This window comes from Ambystoma mexicanum, chromosome 6q, assembly GCF_040938575.1.
Source record: "Ambystoma mexicanum isolate Mex_15411 chromosome 6q, UKY_AmexF1_1, whole genome shotgun sequence".
Lineage (NCBI taxonomy): Eukaryota > Metazoa > Chordata > Amphibia > Caudata > Ambystomatidae > Ambystoma > Ambystoma mexicanum.
Genome location: NC_090937.1, coordinates 1,593,380,194 through 1,593,391,127, shown reverse-complemented (window position 1 = coordinate 1,593,391,127; position 10,934 = coordinate 1,593,380,194). Strand labels below are relative to the sequence as shown.

Genomic DNA, 10,934 nt, shown 5'->3' with positions numbered 1-10,934 from the left:
TTTGCAGCTCCCCGTGAAAAGCGAGCAAAGGGGCAGACCTTTTTTTCTCCTGTGACGGGCACGACCGCACCTTTTCAAGACAATGAAGAAAATGCATCCGAGGTTCAACCCAAAATATTGCAAAGTGCACAAGTTTCCAGAAATTGCTCGTCTTTTTTTTTCACAGCATTGTTTTCCCCAAGTGGGGAAGTGCACCAGTCCTGGAGGTACTGCAATACCAGGTTGATGCGTGGAGTGGACAGAGCAAGCTCCCATTCCATCTCCCTTGTCCAAAAATCAATTTAATATATGGTCCCCAGATAGAGGACGTATCAGATATTAAACTGATAAGAACAGATACTACACTTGATCTTAGCCAAAAGGCCGAGAAGCGATGCCCCCAAAGGGTTCGCCGGAAAGACTGCTGCTCGGCAGCTACCCTGCTGACCTCGGAGCAACGCTCTGCTGCAGAACCCCAGACTCCTCGGCCAGGAATAGCATTTGCATGACCAGCATGCCCGGCGATATTTGCATGGCTCCGCCCCCAGATTTCCAAGGGTCCCAGAGCGCCAGGGCCGGGGCGGCCAGGGCACAGGCTGCAGAGCTCTGCCCAGCCAAGCTGCAGCCTCGGCCTGGCACTGGCCCCGTCACCTAGCGGCGAAAAGTCACCCTCAGCTGCCCAGGGGATGTTCCCCAAGTGCGTCCCCCTCAGATAAGGCTTGGCCGTTCGGGGCCTTTCAGGGGTGAGGCAGGGCAAGGACATGTCCCCCATCTCCTCCTTGTGGGGCTGCTGCTGGCAGGCCGAGTCTGGCTGGCTGGCTGGCTGGCTGGCACCTTTGCTTTGCAGCTCCCGTGAAAAGCGAGCAAAGGGGCAGACTTTTTTTCTCCTGTGACGGGCACGACAGCACCTTTTCCAAGACAATGAAGAAAATGCATCCGAGTTCAACCCAAAAATATTGCAAAGTGCACAAGTTTCCAGAATTGCTCCGTCTTTTTTTTTCACAGCATTGTTTTCCCCAAGTGGGGAAGTGCACCAGTCCTGGAGGTACTGCAATACCAGGTTGATGCGTGGAGTGGACAGAGCAAGCTCCCATTCCATCTCCCTGTTCAAAAATCAATTTAATATATGGTCCCCAGATAGAGGACGTATCAGATATTAAACTGATAAGAACAGATTTTTTTTTTTTTTTTTTTTTTGAACGGTCTCCACATCTCCCTTACAACCCGTCCCTTTCCTCCAGCAAAGTAGTATATACTACTTGCGACTATACGCCAATTAGTTCTCGAATTAAAAGATTTTCACGAATTAAAATTGAATTTGGTTAAAAAACTGTCAAAAAGAAAGACATTGAGCAAACTGCTCTCCCTAACCCAGATTAGTTAAATAGTTAACGTTCTCCAGTTGTCTTGTTGCCAAATGTTTTGTGCCTCTTGTTTGCCCTTGACTTTGGCATCAAGACAGTAATATGTGTATAAAAAACACAACGCTAACTTTACACACTCCTCTGGAGTGATGTTTTTGTGCTGTAGCACTAGTAATGTTCTGGCCTTCCATAAGGCTTCTTTCGTTGCTGATGTAATTTGGTGAAAAAGAATTTTCTCTTGTTTCCCTCCTCCCTCCTGTATCCCTGTCAAGATGGATTCGAACGTCAGGGTCTGTTCTCCTGTGATTGCAAAAATCAGTGTTTCAGTTTTTCCCACACTTGTTTTGCAAATGCACAATTCCACACAAAGTGTAGTGTTGATTCGTCCTGAGCGCATTTACTACACTTGATCTTAGCCAAAAGGCCGAGAAGCGATGCCCCCAAAGGGTTCGCCGGAAAGACTGCTGCTCGGCAGCTACCCTGCTGACTCGGAGCAACGCTCTGCTGCAGAACCCCAGACTCCTCGGCCAGGAATAGCATTTGCATGACCAGCATGCCCGGCGATATTTTGCATGGCTCCGCCCCCAGATTTCCAAGGGTCCCAGAGCGCCAGGGCCCGGGGCGGCCAGGCCAGGCTGCAGAGCTCTGCCCAGCCAAGCTGCAGCCTCGGGCCTGGCACTGGCCCCGTCACCTAGCGGCGAAAGTCACCCTCAGCTGCCCAGGGGATGTTCCCCAAGTGCGTCCCCCTCAGATAAGGCTTGGCCGTTCGTGGCCGTTCGGGGCCTTTCAGGGGTGAGGCAGGGCAAGGACAGTGTCCCCATCTCCTCCTTGTGGGGCTGCTGCTGCAGGCCGAGTCTGGCTGGCTGGCTGGCTGGCTGGCACCTTTGCTTTGCAGCTCCCGTGAAAAGCGAGCAAGGGGCAGACTTTTTTTCTCCTGTGACGGGCACGACAGCACCTTTTCCAAGACAATGAAGAAAATGCATCCGAGTTCAACCCAAAAATATTGCAAAAGTGCACAAGTTTCCAGAATTGCTCCGTCTTTTTTTTCACAGCATTGTTTCCCCAAGTGGGGAAGTGCACCAGTCCTGGAGGTACTGCAATACCAGGTTGATGCGTGGGAGTGGACAGAGCAAGCTCCCATTCCAATCTCCCTGTTCCAAAAATCAATTAATATATGGTCCCCAGATAGAGGACGTATCAGATATTAAACTGAAAGAACAGATACTACACTTGATCTTAGCCAAAAGGCCGAGAAGCGATGCCCCCAAAGGGTTCGCCGGAAAGACTGCTGCTCGGCAGCTACCCTGCTGACTCGGAGCAACGCTCTGCTGCAGAACCCCAGACTCCTCGGCCAGGAATAGCATTTGCATGACCAGCATGCCCGGCGATATTTTGCATGGCTCCGCCCCCAGATTTCCAAGGGTCCCAGAGCGCCAGGGCCGGGGCGGCCAGGCACAGGCTGCAGAGCTCTGCCCAGCCAAGCTGCAGCCTCGGCCTGGCACTGGCCCCGTCACCTAGCGGCGAAAGTCACCCTCAGCTGCCCAGGGGATGTTCCCCCAAGTGCGTCCCCCTCAGATAAGGCTTGGCCGTTCGGGGCCTTTCAGGGGTGAGGCAGGGCAAGGACAGTGTCCCCCATCTCCTCCTTGTGGGGCTGCTGCTGCAGGCCGAGTCTGCTGGCTGGCTGGCTGGCTGGCACCTTTGCTTTGCAGCTCCCGTGAAAAGCGAGCAAAGGGGCAGACTTTTTTTCTCCTGTGACGGGGCACGACAGCACCTTTTCCAAGACAATGAAGAAAATGCATCCGAGTTCAACCCAAAAATATTGCAAAGTGCACAAGTTTCCAGAATTGCTCCGTCTTTTTTTTTCACAGCATTGTTTTCCCCAAGTGGGGAAGTGCACCAGTCCTGGAGGTACTGCAATACCAGGTTGATGCGTGGAGTGGACAGAGCAAGCTCCCATTCCATCTCCCTGTTCCAAAAATCAATTTAATATATGGTCCCCAGATAGAGGACGTATCAGATATTAAACTGATAAGAAACAGATACTACACTTGATCTTAGCCAAAAGGCCGAGAAGCGATGCCCCAAAGGGTTCGCCGGAAAGACTGCTGCTCGGCAGCTACCCTGCTGACTCGGAGCAACGCTCTGCTGCAGAACCCCAGACTCCTCGGCCAGGAATAGCATTTGCATGACCAGCATGCCCGGCGATATTTTGCATGGCTCCGCCCCCAGATTTCCAAGGGTCCCAGAGCGCCAGGGCCGGGGCGGCCAGGCACAGGCTGCAGAGCTCTGCCCAGCAAGCTGCAGCTCGGCCTGGCACTGGCCCCGTCACCTAGCGGCGAAAGTCACCCTCAGCTGCCCAGGGGATGTTCCCCCAAGTGCGTCCCCCTCAGATAAGGCTTGGCCGTTCGTGGCCGTTCGGGGCCTTTCAGGGGTGAGGCAGGGCAAGGACAGTGTCCCCATCTCCTTCCTTGTGGGGCTGCTGCTGCAGGCCGAGTCTGGGCTGGCTGCTGGCCTGGCTGGCACCTTTGCTTTGCAGCTCCCGTGAAAAGCGAGCAAAGGGGGCAGACTTTTTTTCTCCTGTGACGGGCACGACAGCACCTTTTCCAAGACAATGAAGAAAATGCATCCGAGTTCAACCCAAAAATATTGCAAAGTGCACAAGTTTCCAGAATTGCTCCGTCTTTTTTTTCACAGCATTGTTTTCCCAAGTGGGGAAGTGCACCAGTCCTGGAGGTACTGCAATACCAGGTTGAATGCGTGGAGTGGACAGAGCAAGCTCCCATTCCATCTCCTGTTCCAAAAATCAATTTAATATATGGTCCCCAGATAGAGGACGTATCAGATATTAAACTGATAAGAACAGATACTACACTTGATCTTAGCCAAAAGGCCGAGAAGCGATGCCCCCAAAGGGTTCGCCGGAAAGACTGCTGCTCGGCAGCTACCCTGCTGACTCGGAGCACCGCTCTGCTGCAGAACCCCAGACTCCTCGGCCAGGAATAGCATTTGCATGACCAGCATGCCCGGCGATATTTTGCATGGCTCCGCCCCCAGATTTCCAAGGGTCCCAGAGCGCCAGGGCCGGGGCGGCCAGGCACAGGCTGCAGAGCTCTGCCCAGCCAAGCTGCAGCCTCGGCCTGGCACTGGCCCCGTCACCTAGCGGCGGAAAGTCCACCCTCAGCTGCCCAGGGGATGTTCCCCCAAGTGCGTCCCCCTCAGATAAGGCTTGGCCGTTCGTGGCCGTTCGGGGCCTTTCAGGGGTGAGGCAGGGCAAGGACAGTGTCCCCATCTCCTCCTTGTGGGGCTGCTGCTGCAGGCCGAGTCTGGCTGGCTGGCTGGCTGGCTGGCACCTTTGCTTTGCAGCTCCCGTGAAAAGCGAGCAAAGGGGCAGACTTTTTTTCTCCTGTGACGGGCACGACAGCACCTTTTCCAAGACAATGAAGAAAATGCATCCGAGTTCAACCCAAAAATATGCAAAGTGCACAAGTTTCCAGAATTGCTCCGTCTTTTTTTTTCACAGCATTGTTTTCCCCAAGTGGGGAAGTGCACCAGTCCTGGAGGTACTGCAATACCAGGTTGATGCGTGGAGTGGACAGAGCAAGCTCCCATTCCATCTCCCTGTTCCAAAATCACTTTAATATATGGTCCCCAGATAGAGGACGTATCAGATATTAAACTGATAAGAACAGATTTTTTTTTTTTTTTTTTTTTTGAACGGTCTCCACATCTCCCCTTACAACCGTCCCTTTCCTCCAGCAAAGTAGTATATACTACTTGCGACTATACGCCAATTAGTTCTCGAATTAAAAGATTTTCACGAATTAAAATTGAATTTGGTTAAAAAACTGTCAAAAAGAAAGACTTTGAGCAAACTGCTCTCCCTAACCCAGATTAGTTAAATAGTTAACGTTCTCCAGTTGTCTTGTTGCCAAATGTTTTGTGCCTCTTGTTTGCCCTTGACTTTGGCATCAAGACAGTAATATGTGTATAAAAAACACAACGCTAACTTTACACACTCCTCTGGAGTGATGTTTTTGTGCTGTAGCACTAGTAATGTTCTGGCCTTCCATAAGGCTTCTTTCGTTGCTGATGTAATTTGGTGAAAAAGAATTTTCTCTTGTTTCCCTCCTCCCTCCTGTATCCCTGTCAAATGGATTCGAACGTCAGGGTCTGTTCTCCTGTGATTGCAAAAATCAGTGTTTCCAGTTTTTCCACACTTGTTTTGCAAATGCACAATTCCACACAAAGTGTAGTGTTGATTCGTCCTGAGCGCATTTACTACACTTGATCTTAGCCAAAAGGCCGAGAAGCGATGCCCCCAAAGGGTTCGCCGGAAAGACTGCTGCTCGGCAGCTACCCTGCTGACTCGGAGCAACGCTCTGCTGCAGAACCCCAGACTCCTCGGCCAGGAATAGCATTTGCATGACCAGCATGCCCGGCGATATTTTGCATGGCTCCGCCCCCAGATTTCCAAGGGTCCCAGAGCGCCAGGGCCGGGGCGGCCAGGCACAGGCTGCAGAGCTCTGCCCAGCCAAGCTGCAGCCTCGGCCTGGCACTGGCCCCGTCACCTAGCGGCGAAAGTCACCCTCAGCTGCCCAGGGGATGTTCCCCCAAGTGCGTCCCCCTCAGATAAGGCTTGGCCGTTCGTGGCCGTTCGGGGCCTTTCAGGGGTGAGGCAGGGCAAGGACAGTGTCCCCCATCTCCTCCTTGTGGGGCTGCTGCTGCAGGCCGAGTCTGGCTGGCTGGCTGGCTGGCTGGCACCTTTGCTTTGCAGCTCCCGTGAAAAGCGAGCAAAGGGGCAGACTTTTTTTCTCCTGTGACGGGCACGACAGCACCTTTTCCAAGACAATGAAGAAAATGCATCCGAGTTCAACCCAAAAATATTGCAAAGTGCACAAGTTTCCAGAATTGCTCCGTCTTTTTTTTTCACAGCATTGTTTTCCCCAAGTGGGGAAGTGCACCAGTCCTGGAGGTACTGCAATACCAGGTTGATGCGTGGAGTGGACAGAGCAAGCTCCCATTCCATCTCCCTGTTCCAAAAATCAATTTAATATATGGTCCCCAGATAGAGGACGTATCAGATATTAAACTGATAAGAACAGATACTACACTTGATCTTAGCCAAAAGGCCGAGAAGCGATGCCCCCAAAGGGTTCGCCGGAAAGACTGCTGCTCGGCAGCTACCCTGCTGACTCGGAGCAACGCTCTGCTGCAGAACCCCAGACTCCTCGGCCAGGAATAGCATTTGCATGACCAGCATGCCCGGCGATATTTTGCATGGCTCCGCCCCCAGATTTCCAAGGGTCCCAGAGCGCCAGGGCCGGGGCGGCCAGGCACAGGCTGCAGAGCTCTGCCCAGCCAAGCTGCAGCCTCGGCCTGGCACTGGCCCCGTCACCTAGCGGCGAAAGTCACCCTCAGCTGCCCAGGGGATGTTCCCCCAAGTGCGTCCCCCTCAGATAAGGCTTGGCCGTTCGTGGCCGTTCGGGGCCTTTCAGGGGTGAGGCAGGGCAAGGACAGTGTCCCCCATCTCCTCCTTGTGGGGCTGCTGCTGCAGGCCGAGTCTGGCTGGCTGGCTGGCTGGCTGGCACCTTTGCTTTGCAGCTCCCGTGAAAAGCGAGCAAAGGGGCAGACTTTTTTTCTCCTGTGACGGGCACGACAGCACCTTTTCCAAGACAATGAAGAAAATGCATCCGAGTTCAACCCAAAAATATTGCAAAGTGCACAAGTTTCCAGAATTGCTCCGTCTTTTTTTTTCACAGCATTGTTTTCCCCAAGTGGGGAAGTGCACCAGTCCTGGAGGTACTGCAATACCAGGTTGATGCGTGGAGTGGACAGAGCAAGCTCCCATTCCATCTCCCTGTTCCAAAAATCAATTTAATATATGGTCCCCAGATAGAGGACGTATCAGATATTAAACTGATAAGAACAGATACTACACTTGATCTTAGCCAAAAGGCCGAGAAGCGATGCCCCCAAAGGGTTCGCCGGAAAGACTGCTGCTCGGCAGCTACCCTGCTGACTCGGAGCAACGCTCTGCTGCAGAACCCCAGACTCCTCGGCCAGGAATAGCATTTGCATGACCAGCATGCCCGGCGATATTTTGCATGGCTCCGCCCCCAGATTTCCAAGGGTCCCAGAGCGCCAGGGCCGGGGCGGCCAGGCACAGGCTGCAGAGCTCTGCCCAGCCAAGCTGCAGCCTCGGCCTGGCACTGGCCCCGTCACCTAGCGGCGAAAGTCACCCTCAGCTGCCCAGGGGATGTTCCCCCAAGTGCGTCCCCCTCAGATAAGGCTTGGCCGTTCGGGGCCTTTCAGGGGTGAGGCAGGGCAAGGACAGTGTCCCCCATCTCCTCCTTGTGGGGCTGCTGCTGCAGGCCGAGTCTGGCTGGCTGGCTGGCTGGCTGGCACCTTTGCTTTGCAGCTCCCGTGAAAAGCGAGCAAAGGGGCAGACTTTTTTTCTCCTGTGACGGGCACGACAGCACCTTTTCCAAGACAATGAAGAAAATGCATCCGAGTTCAACCCAAAAATATTGCAAAGTGCACAAGTTTCCAGAATTGCTCCGTCTTTTTTTTTCACAGCATTGTTTTCCCCAAGTGGGGAAGTGCACCAGTCCTGGAGGTACTGCAATACCAGGTTGATGCGTGGAGTGGACAGAGCAAGCTCCCATTCCATCTCCCTGTTCCAAAAATCAATTTAATATATGGTCCCCAGATAGAGGACGTATCAGATATTAAACTGATAAGAACAGATACTACACTTGATCTTAGCCAAAAGGCCGAGAAGCGATGCCCCCAAAGGGTTCGCCGGAAAGACTGCTGCTCGGCAGCTACCCTGCTGACTCGGAGCAACGCTCTGCTGCAGAACCCCAGACTCCTCGGCCAGGAATAGCATTTGCATGACCAGCATGCCCGGCGATATTTTGCATGGCTCCGCCCCCAGATTTCCAAGGGTCCCAGAGCGCCAGGGCCGGGGCGGCCAGGCACAGGCTGCAGAGCTCTGCCCAGCCAAGCTGCAGCCTCGGCCTGGCACTGGCCCCGTCACCTAGCGGCGAAAGTCACCCTCAGCTGCCCAGGGGATGTTCCCCCAAGTGCGTCCCCCTCAGATAAGGCTTGGCCGTTCGTGGCCGTTCGGGGCCTTTCAGGGGTGAGGCAGGGCAAGGACAGTGTCCCCCATCTCCTCCTTGTGGGGCTGCTGCTGCAGGCCGAGTCTGGCTGGCTGGCTGGCTGGCTGGCACCTTTGCTTTGCAGCTCCCGTGAAAAGCGAGCAAAGGGGCAGACTTTTTTTCTCCTGTGACGGGCACGACAGCACCTTTTCCAAGACAATGAAGAAAATGCATCCGAGTTCAACCCAAAAATATTGCAAAGTGCACAAGTTTCCAGAATTGCTCCGTCTTTTTTTTTCACAGCATTGTTTTCCCCAAGTGGGGAAGTGCACCAGTCCTGGAGGTACTGCAATACCAGGTTGATGCGTGGAGTGGACAGAGCAAGCTCCCATTCCATCTCCCTGTTCCAAAAATCAATTTAATATATGGTCCCCAGATAGAGGACGTATCAGATATTAAACTGATAAGAACAGATACTACACTTGATCTTAGCCAAAAGGCCGAGAAGCGATGCCCCCAAAGGGTTCGCCGGAAAGACTGCTGCTCGGCAGCTACCCTGCTGACTCGGAGCAACGCTCTGCTGCAGAACCCCAGACTCCTCGGCCAGGAATAGCATTTGCATGACCAGCATGCCCGGCGATATTTTGCATGGCTCCGCCCCCAGATTTCCAAGGGTCCCAGAGCGCCAGGGCCGAGGCGGCCAGGCACAGGCTGCAGAGCTCTGCCCAGCCAAGCTGCAGCCTCGGCCTGGCACTGGCCCCGTCACCTAGCGGCGAAAGTCACCCTCAGCTGCCCAGGGGATGTTCCCCCAAGTGCGTCCCCCTCAGATAAGGCTTGGCCGTTCGGGGCCTTTCAGGGGTGAGGCAGGGCAAGGACAGTGTCCCCCATCTCCTCCTTGTGGGGCTGCTGCTGCAGGCCGAGTCTGGCTGGCTGGCTGGCTGGCTGGCACCTTTGCTTTGCAGCTCCCGTGAAAAGCGAGCAAAGGGGCAGACTTTTTTTCTCCTGTGACGGGCACGACAGCACCTTTTCCAAGACAATGAAGAAAATGCATCCGAGTTCAACCCAAAAATATTGCAAAGTGCACAAGTTTCCAGAATTGCTCCGTCTTTTTTTTTCACAGCATTGTTTTCCCCAAGTGGGGAAGTGCACCAGTCCTGGAGGTACTGCAATACCAGGTTGATGCGTGGAGTGGACAGAGCAAGCTCCCATTCCATCTCCCTGTTCCAAAAATCAATTTAATATATGGTCCCCAGATAGAGGACGTATCAGATATTAAACTGATAAGAACAGATACTACACTTGATCTTAGCCAAAAGGCCGAGAAGCGATGCCCCCAAAGGGTTCGCCGGAAAGACTGCTGCTCGGCAGCTACCCTGCTGACTCGGAGCAACGCTCTGCTGCAGAACCCCAGACTCCTCGGCCAGGAATAGCATTTGCATGACCAGCATGCCCGGCGATATTTTGCATGGCTCCGCCCCCAGATTTCCAAGGGTCCCAGAGCGCCAGGGCCGGGGCGGCCAGGCACAGGCTGCAGAGCTCTGCCCAGCCAAGCTGCAGCCTCGGCCTGGCACTGGCCCCGTCACCTAGCGGCGAAAGTCACCCTCAGCTGCCCAGGGGATGTTCCCCCAAGTGCGTCCCCCTCAGATAAGGCTTGGCCGTTCGTGGCCGTTCGGGGCCTTTCAGGGGTGAGGCAGGGCAAGGACAGTGTCCCCCATCTCCTCCTTGTGGGGCTGCTGCTGCAGGCCGAGTCTGGCTGGCTGGCTGGCTGGCTGGCACCTTTGCTTTGCAGCTCCCGTGAAAAGCGAGCAAAGGGGCAGACTTTTTTTCTCCTGTGACGGGCACGACAGCACCTTTTCCAAGACAATGAAGAAAATGCATCCGAGTTCAACCCAAAAATATTGCAAAGTGCACAAGTTTCCAGAATTGCTCCGTCTTTTTTTTTCACAGCATTGTTTTCCCCAAGTGGGGAAGTGCACCAGTCCTGGAGGTACTGCAATACCAGGTTGATGCGTGGAGTGGACAGAGCAAGCTCCCATTCCATCTCCCTGTTCCAAAAATCAATTTAATATATGGTCCCCAGATAGAGGACGTATCAGATATTAAACTGATAAGAACAGATACTACACTTGATCTTAGCCAAAAGGCCGAGAAGCGATGCCCCCAAAGGGTTCGCCGGAAAGACTGCTGCTCGGCAGCTACCCTGCTGACTCGGAGCAACGCTCTGCTGCAGAACCCCAGACTCCTCGGCCAGGAATAGCATTTGCATGACCAGCATGCCCGGCGATATTTTGCATGGCTCCGCCCCCAGATTTCCAAGGGTCCCAGAGCGCCAGGGCCGGGGCGGCCAGGCACAGGCTGCAGAGCTCTGCCCAGCCAAGCTGCAGCCTCGGCCTGGCACTGGCCCCGTCACCTAGCGGCGAAAGTCACCCTCAGCTGCCCAGGGGATGTTCCCCCAAGTGCGTCCCCCTCAGATAAGGCTTGGCCGTTCGGG

The 10,934-nt window shown here is 54.2% G+C and overlaps 12 non-coding genes across 12 annotated transcripts; all 12 read right to left on the bottom strand.

Annotated features, from left to right (window-relative positions):
* Window positions 1-184: 184 nt before the first annotated feature.
* On the bottom strand, window positions 185-375 carry LOC138517485 (U2 spliceosomal RNA). Its single transcript, XR_011282665.1, has one exon. It is a non-coding gene; the product is annotated as a U2 spliceosomal RNA (small nuclear RNA).
* Window positions 376-1,002: 627 nt separating this feature from the next.
* On the bottom strand, window positions 1,003-1,185 carry LOC138517632 (U2 spliceosomal RNA). Its single transcript, XR_011282762.1, has one exon. It is a non-coding gene; the product is annotated as a U2 spliceosomal RNA (small nuclear RNA).
* A 1,227-nt stretch (window positions 1,186-2,412) lies between these two features.
* Window positions 2,413-2,603, bottom strand: LOC138517517 (U2 spliceosomal RNA). The gene has a single exon (XR_011282693.1). It is a non-coding gene; the product is annotated as a U2 spliceosomal RNA (small nuclear RNA).
* Window positions 2,604-3,229: 626 nt separating this feature from the next.
* Window positions 3,230-3,421, bottom strand: LOC138517498 (U2 spliceosomal RNA). The gene has a single exon (XR_011282675.1). It is a non-coding gene; the product is annotated as a U2 spliceosomal RNA (small nuclear RNA).
* A 633-nt stretch (window positions 3,422-4,054) lies between these two features.
* LOC138517505 (U2 spliceosomal RNA) lies at window positions 4,055-4,245 on the bottom strand. The gene has a single exon (XR_011282682.1). It is a non-coding gene; the product is annotated as a U2 spliceosomal RNA (small nuclear RNA).
* A 636-nt stretch (window positions 4,246-4,881) lies between these two features.
* Window positions 4,882-5,064, bottom strand: LOC138517643 (U2 spliceosomal RNA). Its single transcript, XR_011282764.1, has one exon. It is a non-coding gene; the product is annotated as a U2 spliceosomal RNA (small nuclear RNA).
* Window positions 5,065-6,293: 1,229 nt separating this feature from the next.
* LOC138517465 (U2 spliceosomal RNA) lies at window positions 6,294-6,484 on the bottom strand. The gene has a single exon (XR_011282647.1). It is a non-coding gene; the product is annotated as a U2 spliceosomal RNA (small nuclear RNA).
* Window positions 6,485-7,120: 636 nt separating this feature from the next.
* LOC138517464 (U2 spliceosomal RNA) lies at window positions 7,121-7,311 on the bottom strand. The gene has a single exon (XR_011282646.1). It is a non-coding gene; the product is annotated as a U2 spliceosomal RNA (small nuclear RNA).
* A 626-nt stretch (window positions 7,312-7,937) lies between these two features.
* Window positions 7,938-8,128, bottom strand: LOC138517461 (U2 spliceosomal RNA). The gene has a single exon (XR_011282644.1). It is a non-coding gene; the product is annotated as a U2 spliceosomal RNA (small nuclear RNA).
* Window positions 8,129-8,764: 636 nt separating this feature from the next.
* On the bottom strand, window positions 8,765-8,955 carry LOC138517460 (U2 spliceosomal RNA). The gene has a single exon (XR_011282643.1). It is a non-coding gene; the product is annotated as a U2 spliceosomal RNA (small nuclear RNA).
* A 626-nt stretch (window positions 8,956-9,581) lies between these two features.
* LOC138517459 (U2 spliceosomal RNA) lies at window positions 9,582-9,772 on the bottom strand. Its single transcript, XR_011282642.1, has one exon. It is a non-coding gene; the product is annotated as a U2 spliceosomal RNA (small nuclear RNA).
* A 636-nt stretch (window positions 9,773-10,408) lies between these two features.
* Window positions 10,409-10,599, bottom strand: LOC138517458 (U2 spliceosomal RNA). Its single transcript, XR_011282641.1, has one exon. It is a non-coding gene; the product is annotated as a U2 spliceosomal RNA (small nuclear RNA).
* Window positions 10,600-10,934: the final 335 nt, after the last annotated feature.